General features: G+C 34.7%; 1 protein-coding gene across 1 annotated transcript in view; it reads right to left on the reverse strand.

The window, feature by feature from the left end:
• The window catches only part of LOC146536596 (uncharacterized), a 47,980-nt gene extending 36,951 nt beyond the window's left edge, over positions 1-11,029 (reverse strand). The window contains exons 1-2 of the mRNA XM_085189278.1: positions 10,815-11,029; positions 9,313-9,407 (exon numbers count right to left, since the gene is read on the reverse strand). The gene's annotated coding sequence lies outside the window, so the exon portion shown is untranslated. The remainder of the gene's footprint in view (positions 1-9,312; positions 9,408-10,814) is intronic.
• Positions 11,030-11,254: the final 225 nt, after the last annotated feature.

Here is an 11,254-nt window from a genome sequence, read left to right on the forward strand (position 1 = left end):
AACGTGTTGAGTAGCGGAACTCAACGCTGTTTCTCTAAGCCCGCGCTTTCTTAACCAAAGGGAGAAAATGTAAATAATTTAAATATTTCAATCTCTAAAATACAATTTATGGAGCTATTGTACAGTTTCGGACAATACACACGATCGCTGTAGGTTTGATCTTTACTTGGGTAAATGAAATATTTGTGTGCAGAGGCAATAACGTGTGACTGTAAGCTGGACAGTATGTAGGTTCGATTTTGACTGCAGGAGATATTTAATATTTTAATTTAGTGTCGCCACTCAAGACGCAATGTATCCAAAATTGCGCGAAAAGTGGGGAACGGAAATGTCTTAATGGGGAGGGAATGTTTTAACACTAGGCACGGCTTCAATTATAACAAAATAAATAAAAGAAATGCATAGAAATACATTCGCAACATCTATCTCTTCGTATAATGAAGAATAAACAAAAGTGTTTCGAGTTAGATAGGCCATCGGTAGTACTATTACTTTCATTTAAATTGAACTCTTATAACATTTGATGTTTGTTTTATTTTAGTGAAAATATTTAAAATATACGTTAATTATTGATCTTTTCTTTCAGCTTAAGATAGGGGGTATCTTGAATATACTGGTGTAGTCTGAACCTTAGAAAGCTGGAATTCGAGATATAACAAGCAGCTGAACTTATCGCCAGTTTGGGGTAAATGCACTGGGAAAAGAAAATAATAATTTTCCCGAGATGAGAGCAGACCCTCCATCATTTCGTATGGACTCACTCGCTGTCGTACTACATCTACGTTCACCGTCGACCTTACTGGTGTTTGTTTCAGCTTTATGCTGTATCTCTAGCACAATCGGAACACTGCTTTCTGATTATAAGACTTCCATCCCCCATTTTTCGCCGTATTGTAGAAACATTCATTATTTTCATTTCTCCGCTCTGCTAACAAAGTTACATAGGGTAATTTCCTCAATGCACAAAGAAAAAAGGGATTTTCCATTTTATACGTTAAAATCCAGGCAACAAAAATTACGGGCGACGACAAGTTTTTAATATAAAACAAAAAAACTAATGACATACAATAAAAACATAGGTGACACTAGTAGATATATAATATGAAACTGTCACCAAACATAAAATTTATATTAAATAACTTTAACTAAAATAATATTGATGGTTAAGTTTAACTATTTTTTTACTTAAAATAAGTATATGGTATATATAATACATGTTTTTAATATTTTCAAGAAATCTTATAATAGAATTTGCGAATTCAGCGCTCTTTAACTCATGTCCTTTCATTTCTAAACGGTTAACGGATATACCGCTAGATGGCAGTGAACCATAACTTCATATAAGAATGAATAATAAATGAAAACAAAAATTTGTTCTTTTATATTTTGTTGTTGAATTCTGCTACAAAGGATGCAATGGTTTGAAATGTGAGCGGAAAATACATATCGGAGCACTTTAACTTTAAAATCCTTCTACCTACAATACTTGAATAAGCTTCATAGGTAAATAAATTATATGCAAAAAATCATTTTTAGAAAAAGCTTTTATTTAAACGCTTTAAAAAGGAGAAAATAAAATTTGTCTTTTAAATTTTAACTATCACCTCATAACCTCATTGTACACAATTTATATGATCATAAAAGCTTGTCGCGCGATTTACTTGTGTAACTAAACTAGTGCTAATTTAATTATGTAAAATCTGCTAAGTTTCAATTTTTAAAGTTTCAATTTAATTAAATATTGATTAACGCGACAAGCTTTTATGATCATATAAATTGTGTACAATGAGGTTATGAGTTGATAGTTAAAATTTAAAAGACAAATTTTATTTTCTCCTTTTTAAAGCATTTAAATAAAAGCTTTTTCTAAAAATGATTTTTTGCATATAATTTATTTTTTACTTTTTAGTTACCATTGGCTAGTTTTCTCACACTAGAGACATGTACCACGATTCCGCTTTCGATGGTTAGGAATGCTGTTGGCCACACTAGACCCTTCCCGATTACAGTGGGGGTTTACCAGGGCTCGACTCTTAGTCCGTTCTTCGCACGAGTCTGGAGGCATCGATCACGATGTCCATGGCCGGATAAGTGCTGCCTGGGCCTAATGGCGGGAGGTCACTGGTGTGGTCTGTCACCGAAGAAAACCGCCAAGCTCGAGGGACTGATATACAAGAGCATCATACGACCGATTCTTTTATACGGCAGCGAATGTTGGCCAGCACTATCTCGGCACACTCAGGAACTTCACTTCACGGAAATGAAGATGCTGAGGTGGATGTGCGGCGTAACGCGGTCTGACCGAATACGCAACACATTCGTTCGAGGTAGTCTTGGGGTCCGTGACGTAGCGGATAAGTTCCAAGAGCGCCGCCTGAGATGGTTTGGCCACGTTACGCGCCGGTCTAAGAACTATGTCGGATGCAAGTGCCTTGCTATATCAGTTCCTGGAGTGAGACCTCCTGGACGCCCAAGGAAGCGCTGGTTGGATGTCGTGATGCCGGATATGAGAGCCAATGGTCTAACCACCGAGGACGCAAAAGACCGCGCAAAGTGGAGTAGGTTGAGTAGGAAGGCAGACCCTGGCAATAGCCGGCATTAATGCCAGGAGGAAGAAGGTTTCTCACACTAGATGTCATATTATTTTTCTAATTATTCTCGGCAAGCCCTTTCATTTGATACCCGTATTGCAGATGTGTATAAATAATAACTATTCCGCCATCTTAGATGTTCCGCCATATTGGAGTTAGAAAAACGTCACATTTATCGAGTTACTCTCAACGAACCCTTTCAATAGATATCCATATTGTAGAAGTAGACTAAAGTTAACTATTCGGCTATCTTGGATGGTCCGCCATATTGGATTTAGAATGACGTTAGATTATTTTTCGAGTTGCTCTCAATGAGCCCTTTCATTTGATATCCATATTGCAGACTTGCAAAAATAATAACTATTCGTTCATCTTGGATGGTCCCCCATATTGGATTAACAATGACGTCACATTATTTCCCAAGTTGCTCTCAAGAAGCCCTTTCATTTGATACCCGTAATGTACAAGTGCATCAAAAATAACTATTCTGTTACTTTGGATGGTTTGCCATATTGGATTTAGAATGACGTTACACTATTTTTCCAATTACTCTCAATAGGCTCTTTCATTTGATACCCATATTATAGAAGTTCATGAAATATAACTATTCCGCCATTCTGAATGGTCCGCCATTTTGTATTTAGAATGAAGTCACAAACCTTATCGTGCATTTTTATCCAAACCAAACGTGTATACAAAATTTCAGCTCAATCGTACGAACATACCTTTCATTATATGAAAGCACAAAAAACTTGAATCGTGTCAATTCTATTGGATTTCAAGTGATGTCACATTATTTTTCTATTTGTTCTCGGCAAGATCTTTCATTTGATACCCATATTGCAGAAGTGCATAAATAATAACTATTCCGCCATCTTAGATGTTCCGCCATATTGGATTTAGTATAACGTCACATTATTTTTAGAGTTACGGTCAACGACCCATTTCATTTAATATCTATATTGTAGAAGTAGACCGAATAGATACTCGGCTATCTTCAATATCCTTCTTATGGGATTTAGAGTGACATCACATTATTTTTCGAGTTGCCCTCAACGAGTCCTTTCATTTGATACCCATATTGTAGAAGTACATTAAAAATAACAATTCCGCCATCTTGCATGGTCCGCCATATTAGATTTAGAATGACGTCACATATTTTATCGTGCATTGTCATCCAAAGTAAACGTGTATACAAAATTTCAGCTCAATCGGTTGACGATATCTACTTCAAAATTGAGCTCTAAGATTTCACCCGAACCCACATACATACATTGCAAGTTAAATAAAAGCTTTTAAAAAAATATTTAAATACCATCCAATAATTAAATAAGCAGAGAAGACGGGTTGGTTGGCGCTTGATGAGGGAGGCCTACGTTGAGCAGTGGACGGCGATAGGCTGATGTATATAAGACAAAATCTGACAAAATTTCAAAGTTTTACAGGATTGGAGTGGGGGAACTCTCCGCCGTAATTTACCTTGTTAGAAAAGCGAATAAATGCAACTAATTCGTTACCTCGAGTGAGACGGGTGTGTTGTGGTCAAACTCGTGTTCAGAGTGGTGGTCTCCAGTCTCAAATATTATAATATATTATTCCAAGCGCCACGTTCGCAAAATTTAATTCAATAAAACCTTTATCGGGAACAGAAATGCTAATTTTACAATAAAACCGCCCAAGTCCCCGAAACATTGTAACTGGCCGCAACAAGAGAATGTTTTATCTTTAACGGAGCAGTAAATCGCAAGCTTAAAAATTTGTCAAACGGAACTTGTTCACGGATATATTGGATCTCGTATCATTCACTCTGTATATTGCATATACACAGAGACATTGTTATGTTATGTGGCGGAACTAAACGCCACGATTTATCTTGTTACCAGAGAGAGTTTATTGAAGGGTAGAATTTACAGTCAGATGTTGTGCCGTTGCGCCAAAATCGCCAAATCTTCAAACTAAAAATATTATTATACTATTTCTCATATTTATAATAAGTTCATAAAAGTTTAAGTTATACCTACATTTTGACTTATTCTATAAATGGAAGTGTAAATTATTGATTAACCGAGTTTATTAGTGAAGGAAAGTTATTTGGAGCGAGTCGTCAGCTTTAGAGTACGATTTTCTTGAAGGCAATCTTATAAAGTTAAATTTCTGGTACACTTTTGATAAAGCTGCTGAGTTTTATACAATGAAATATAGAAATTGTAGGTAATTTATAACGGTGGTAACTGTGAAGTGATGGCTGGGTTTTATACTAAGTCAATTATACGCTTTATTTAACTTTCCTGGCCAGGACAGTGAGAATGTAAACGCGACAGGTGGTGGGTTCGATTTCTACTCGAGGAAAAAAAATTAACAATATTTTCATATCGTCGCTATGGTAACGAGGCAAAAGCGTGGCGTTAAGATCCGGCATCAACACGCAATGCCTCTAGAATTAGGCGGAAAGTGGGACCGGAAGTGTTTTAGCACTAGGTTTCTAGATTATTTTTACCTACCCTTCTATATATTTTACACATTGCGTGTCGATTGCTGGAATCAAAAGCTACGCTTTCAGCTCCCCCGAATGGAAATCGAATGCACAGTCCTCGCAAATAAGTACTACTCACATCACAATACCCGCAAATTTCTCCTACAATTCTAACACAACTCAATTATATAAACACAATTACTAAAAGGAAATTTAAATCAGAACTGTTTAACAATATTCCGTTAAAGGCTGTAGCAAATTCAATTTGGTGATTGTTCACTTCGTAACCGGCTTAAGAGTGCACTCACTATTTACACAACTAACTCGGTCCCAGTGTGGACTTGGGATGAATACAATTATACGAGAAATGCTATTTTATTTAATTTTGATGGACAATTATTGGAAAAACGATTAAAAATCTAAATAATTGTACTTAGAGAGGATATACATACAGTGTTTCTGAGTTAGTTTTCCGATCCAGCTGGTGTAATTAACGTAATATTTTATTATTGCGATAGAGTGCGGCGTTGAGTTTTGCAATTCATCGTGAAAAAAATAAAAAATTGAGCGGGAACTCTCTTTCTTCCTACCCTGATAATCTCATATCAAATATTATGTGCGGGGTACAACGTGAAGTTAAAAAAGAATTGTTCTCGTAAGTGGGAATAGTAATTAGGATTATCCCGTGTAAAATTAGATATTTCCATACATATAATATTATGATTTTATACTATTATACTATTATTTTTTCTTTATTTATTCACTCCAAACTTTCGTTTAACGCTTAAAAGTGACAAGTAGTCAGCAACAGGACCGCGGTAAATGGAAACAAAAAAGGTCTGGTATATTTCATTTGAATGGGTTATTTAAAAAGAATATTGAAAGTTTAAATTGGTTTAGCTTTATTGCTGTATTTTTTCATTACTCAGCTGCAATGAAATTTGAAAAGCTATTTTTGAGATTGATAAATATATATTTTTTGCATCACGTTTTATCCCACACATAGTAAGGCGACTGCAAGGCGACAGGTTGTGGGTTCGATTCTTTCTTGAGAAAATAAAAATATTACTATATTATTTTCATTTCCTCACATTGATAACGAGTTCAATCAATCAACACGCAATGGTTCCATAATTCAGTGAAAGGTGGAGACCGACAATGTAATTGGAAATGGAGTGTTTTAATATTAGGTTCCCAAGTTCCCTTTGCCTACCTTGCTCCATATGGGATACAACTTGAAGCTTAAAAAAAGTAAATGATTTATTTGCTTAGAAAGCAGGTTCGAAACATAGCTTACCCAATTAATTAATCTACAAATGTACGTCATAATTGTATATTTGTAATAAAGGTTTCAATTAACAGTTAATTTTACAATAGAGAGAATTTCAAATGTGCACATCACTAATACAACAATACATATAATAATTATGAATGAGTTATTAATTTTAATGATCTATTTTAGTATAATATTTAGTTTCTTTTTTCTTTCTATCTGGTCTGGTCTCTGGTCATGTTCCTTTAAATTAACCCCAAGTAAAGTTTTACAACCCAATCAAGGAACTACAAAGTGTTATTTACTTTATGTGTGCAATCAAACAATTTGGCAACAAAATATATAATGAAACAACAATGTCTTACTCACGTACTGGTTTACGACTCCCCACAAACCTTGCACTTTAGTGTATTATATATATTTTTACAGCTGGAAAATACTATTTATGAATATATTTTATAGTTTCACATTGTATCCCGCTCATATCAGGGTAGGCAGAGGGAACCTGGGAACGTAATGTTAAGACACTCCGTTCCCATACAAATACATCCTTTGTATAATACAGAATAACAAAATAAAATATGATATGTCCACCAAATTTCGTTTTCCATCCCGCTATACGCGAGACGGCACGAAGTAAACTAACCCAACGTAAAATATTAATTAAAGCGGACTCGGTATCAAACGAGTAAAGTAACCGACATTTTTTACGGCCCTTCTCGGAGCGTCAGCAAAATAAATAACTCTAGAACATTTTTCCTACTAATATTTCCTACATAAACTATGCATGCGGTACGTGAAAAATGAAGGTTGTGTTACATAAATTTAACCGTTTACAGTTTCAGACATATTGAAATTATGTTGACTTTATGTTTTTTTGCTTGGCTGGTGTAATTTGATTATAATTCAGCTGGGAAATAAAGTAAAATAATCATAGTCGTGGCCCGTCGTGGCTCAGGGACACAAAGTGTGACTGTAAAATCGACTGTTTGTTGGTTCGATACCCACTCGAGGAGATGAAATATTTATTTAAATTAATATTTTCATTTCTTTGCTCTGGTGTCTATTCAAAGCTCGGCGTTGAGTTTCGTCACTCAATACGCAATGCCCCCAAAATTCGGCGGAAAGTGGGGAACGGAGCGTTTTAACATTAGGTTCCCTCTGGCTGCTGTATGCGGACGAAGCTGATTTTTTTTATCTAGTTTTCGACCATGATTAAATTTAAACTTTTTTAATAAAAATATTAAATATTGCTTTATTCAAAATCTATAGTCATAAAAAGCAGCTTTTATATTTTTTAGGGGATATGCCTATAGCTAGTGTTAAATCATTCCGTTCTCTACTTACCGCCAAATATTCAAGACATTGCACCTTTAATGGCGAAACTCAACGCCGCGTCGTAGATAATGACGCATCTGGTAGACCAAAGCAGATAATTAAAAATTAATTAATTATGTCATAATCATTCTCCTGAGTTAAAATCGAACCGACATCCATCACTGCACCAAAACCCAAGTTAAAAAAACATAAAATATTCAAAATAAACGAGTAAACCAATCAAAAAATCGCATCGTACGCTATAAAGTGACGTATATTTATGATGCAGTAGAAGTGCACATGGCGCCGACCGCGTAGCCGTGATTAATAGTCGAATTACCCACGACACCTCCGCGCTAGCGACGGACGTACTTACAAACGTATTTTACTATTAGATTTAAGATGACCTGGGGATTAGCTAGGATTTGGTGTCATAACTAAGGATTAGGGTTCGATTCTGGAATTGAAATGTTATATTGGAAATATAAACTTTATATGGAAATTGAACATACTTATAGTTTTATTTTTTTATCATGGTCGTCGTAGAGCAGGAGTACAAGCGTGCGATTGTAAATACGATGAATGTGGGTTCCATGCCCACATAGGGGAAAAAAATTTAGCAACCGACGCCGTTACAAGCATATTTTACAATTATATTTAAGATGACCTGGAGATTAACTGGGTTTGGTATTATATCTAAGGATTTCAGATTCAATTTTGGCATTCAAACGTTATATTGGAAAAACAAATTCGTTGTTCCCATAAATGTAAATGAAATACAAATTGAATCATTTTATTTATCCGGCTGTACAGATAAGTTATCGAGAGCTCAAAACTAGTTACATTAGTGTGTAGAATTATTTATAATTTATATATGTACATACGGTTGCAATTAATCTAGATAATCCCAGCGGATGCTGTGAAATGTATATTGTATGTATATATGAATCTCTCGTTGAAAACTACGAGATAAATTCTGAAACTAAAATATGTTTTCTAATTTAAACAAGGTCAGGCAGGGAAGCTTATTTGCAATCGTTTCGCTTTTAGAAAGCTTATTTTGAAGCTTAAAGTTAAATCTTTAAATTTTAATTAATAGTTTTATTGTCGTAAGTAAGTTTTAGAGCAGGTACGTGTTAGAGACATGACGGTTGTGGCTTCGATCGTCATACGGGGAATTAATTATTTTTCTTTCTTCGTTCTGGTAGACAAAGATCATAGTTTACATCCGCTTCACGTAATGTCTCGAAAATTGGTTTTTTTTTTTCAGCTTCCTGCTGTATCGCGCATGTAGTGGTATAAACAGAAGGAGCCTAGTGTATTAAGACACTCCGCTCTCTACCGCACTCTCCATCATTTTTCTAAAGTTTTTTTAGTTCCATGGTTTATCAGGGTAGACAACGGGAACCTAATGTTAAGTCTATTCCACCAATTGTCTTGTCACCAGAGCGGGGTAATGAAAATATTTTATTCCCTTAAATGGGAGTCGAATCTAAAAAGTGGTGCTTACAACAATAATATAAAGTAATATGCTTAACAGAAAACATTTTCACCGCTTGCAAAAAAGGTGGTTGACTTGTATGTATATATGTACGTATATATGTTAATTATCTCGAAAACAAAAAAAAATATTGTAAGATTGGACAATGTGCACTCACCCTAAGCCCGATAGCTACGTCGTACCTTGCAGGTGCGACCCGTGAATAATGCGTCCATCTGTCATCGAGTGACGCCAAGCAACAGCTTACTGATTCTGTAAAGCGAATTAATTAAGATGTGATATAGTACTTTGGAGATTTCTCCTCTTAACTCCTCTTAACTCCCTTTGGGAAGTATACTGGAAGTGTCCTTAATTTGGAATAGTAATAAATTTTCTTTTCCTGATTAATTGATGATGAAATTGAATTGATAATTTTCAGGAAAATTAAGGACAATTTTATACAATTATTTGGCGGAGGTTATCGTGACGCAGTAGCATATCGTCTGATTGTAAACGCGGTTGTGAATTCGAATCCCATTCGGAGTAATGAATTATTTTCATTTACACGCTGGTAATGAGGCAAAACACTGTGTTGAGTTCATTTGAGTTGAAATTTAGAATTTCTGAGATATTACTTGTACTTATTTTACTTAGTTTATGACGGTAAGCTCCACCACTTTTCAGGTGTCCATCACTGTAATATTTCATAAGTATGAAATTGTTATAATGTACAGAAAATTATACCCACGTCAGACGAGTGCTAAGTGCTCTTTTATATTTGTAATAGTTTTAAGTAACAGTACTTGGTATAATATTTAGTTTTCTAAATATTATACCTGGAATTTATCCTGGAATTTATTGGAATTTATTGGAATTTATCCTGGAATTTATTGATCGATTTCGAAAATGGAGGTTATCAGCTTGACATGTATGTATTGTTCTACAATTAATTAAGACGCTACGTATACGCTACGCTTACGTTAAATTTCGTAGATGTGTTTGTTTGTCCACATATTACTTGAAAACTAAACTTTCAGTCCTCAATCAAAAAAAGCAGGTTCATATCAGCTACCTTCATATTACTGCTCTACATACTCTTACATAAAAAAGAAAATAAAAAAAAAACTAAAACATTATATAATATTTAAATAGACTGAAACACCAGCGGATAGCATTTTATTTGCTACACTCTCACCGCATATACGCAGCTTCCAGCATTCATAAAACTAAATTAAACGTCAGACTGAAGAATAAAAGTGCGCGACATAATTAAAAATATACACAACTTAACGGTACGGTGTAGACGAGCTGTTTATTATTATAATACTAGGTACTAAGTTCGAGCCCGCGGCTTTGCTTGTGTTTTTTAATTTTCTAAAAATATGTTTTCTTACAGGACTGTACAAACAGTATCTGACTGTGTGACGGTGAATTATGATTCGATTTCCATTCGGTTGAATCCATTATTTTTATTTCTTCGTTGTGGTAACAAGATAGGTGTTGAAAATTGAGTGGAAGGTGGGTACCGCTCGAAGTTGTCTTTTAAGGTTTCGTACTCATAGGATAAACACTCATAGGATCGCTTTATTCTTCGTCTGTCCGTCTACTAAGACTATTTATCTTGATATCGCGTGAAGATATTACGCTAAAATTGATATCAAATAATTAAGTCCACATTACCTTAAAGCAAAGAAAAAAATCAAGCTTCCAAAAGCTCCTCTTGTTCTATGAAATTCGCTGCGTAATCAATCCCTATAAGGTACTTCCCGTGGCCCTTCCTTGGCTCGAAGCGAGATTTAATAATACAAATATGTTACTGATTTTAGATAATAGCAATTAAAAACACATATAGCAACTGTTATTACAAAGATTCTAAAATTACAAAATTGTACACGTTTTTCACCACAGTTGTCATCACAGATTACATAACTAAAATCATAGACGTTTTGTAAGACATACCGCTTGTCTATGGTCAGAAATTATACTATTAAAATTAAAGAAAATTATAATTTTCTTTACAGACATAAAGGGAAAAATCCGAAAAGTAAATATTTAAAGGTAATAGAAAGAAATAACATGCTGCTTACCCCGCTATGTGCGTGATACAATGTATAATTGTG

Source organism: Heliconius melpomene, chromosome 8 (assembly GCF_056956725.1).
Source record: "Heliconius melpomene rosina isolate 202511_hmr_F chromosome 8, ASM5695672v1, whole genome shotgun sequence".
NCBI lineage: Eukaryota > Metazoa > Arthropoda > Insecta > Lepidoptera > Nymphalidae > Heliconius > Heliconius melpomene.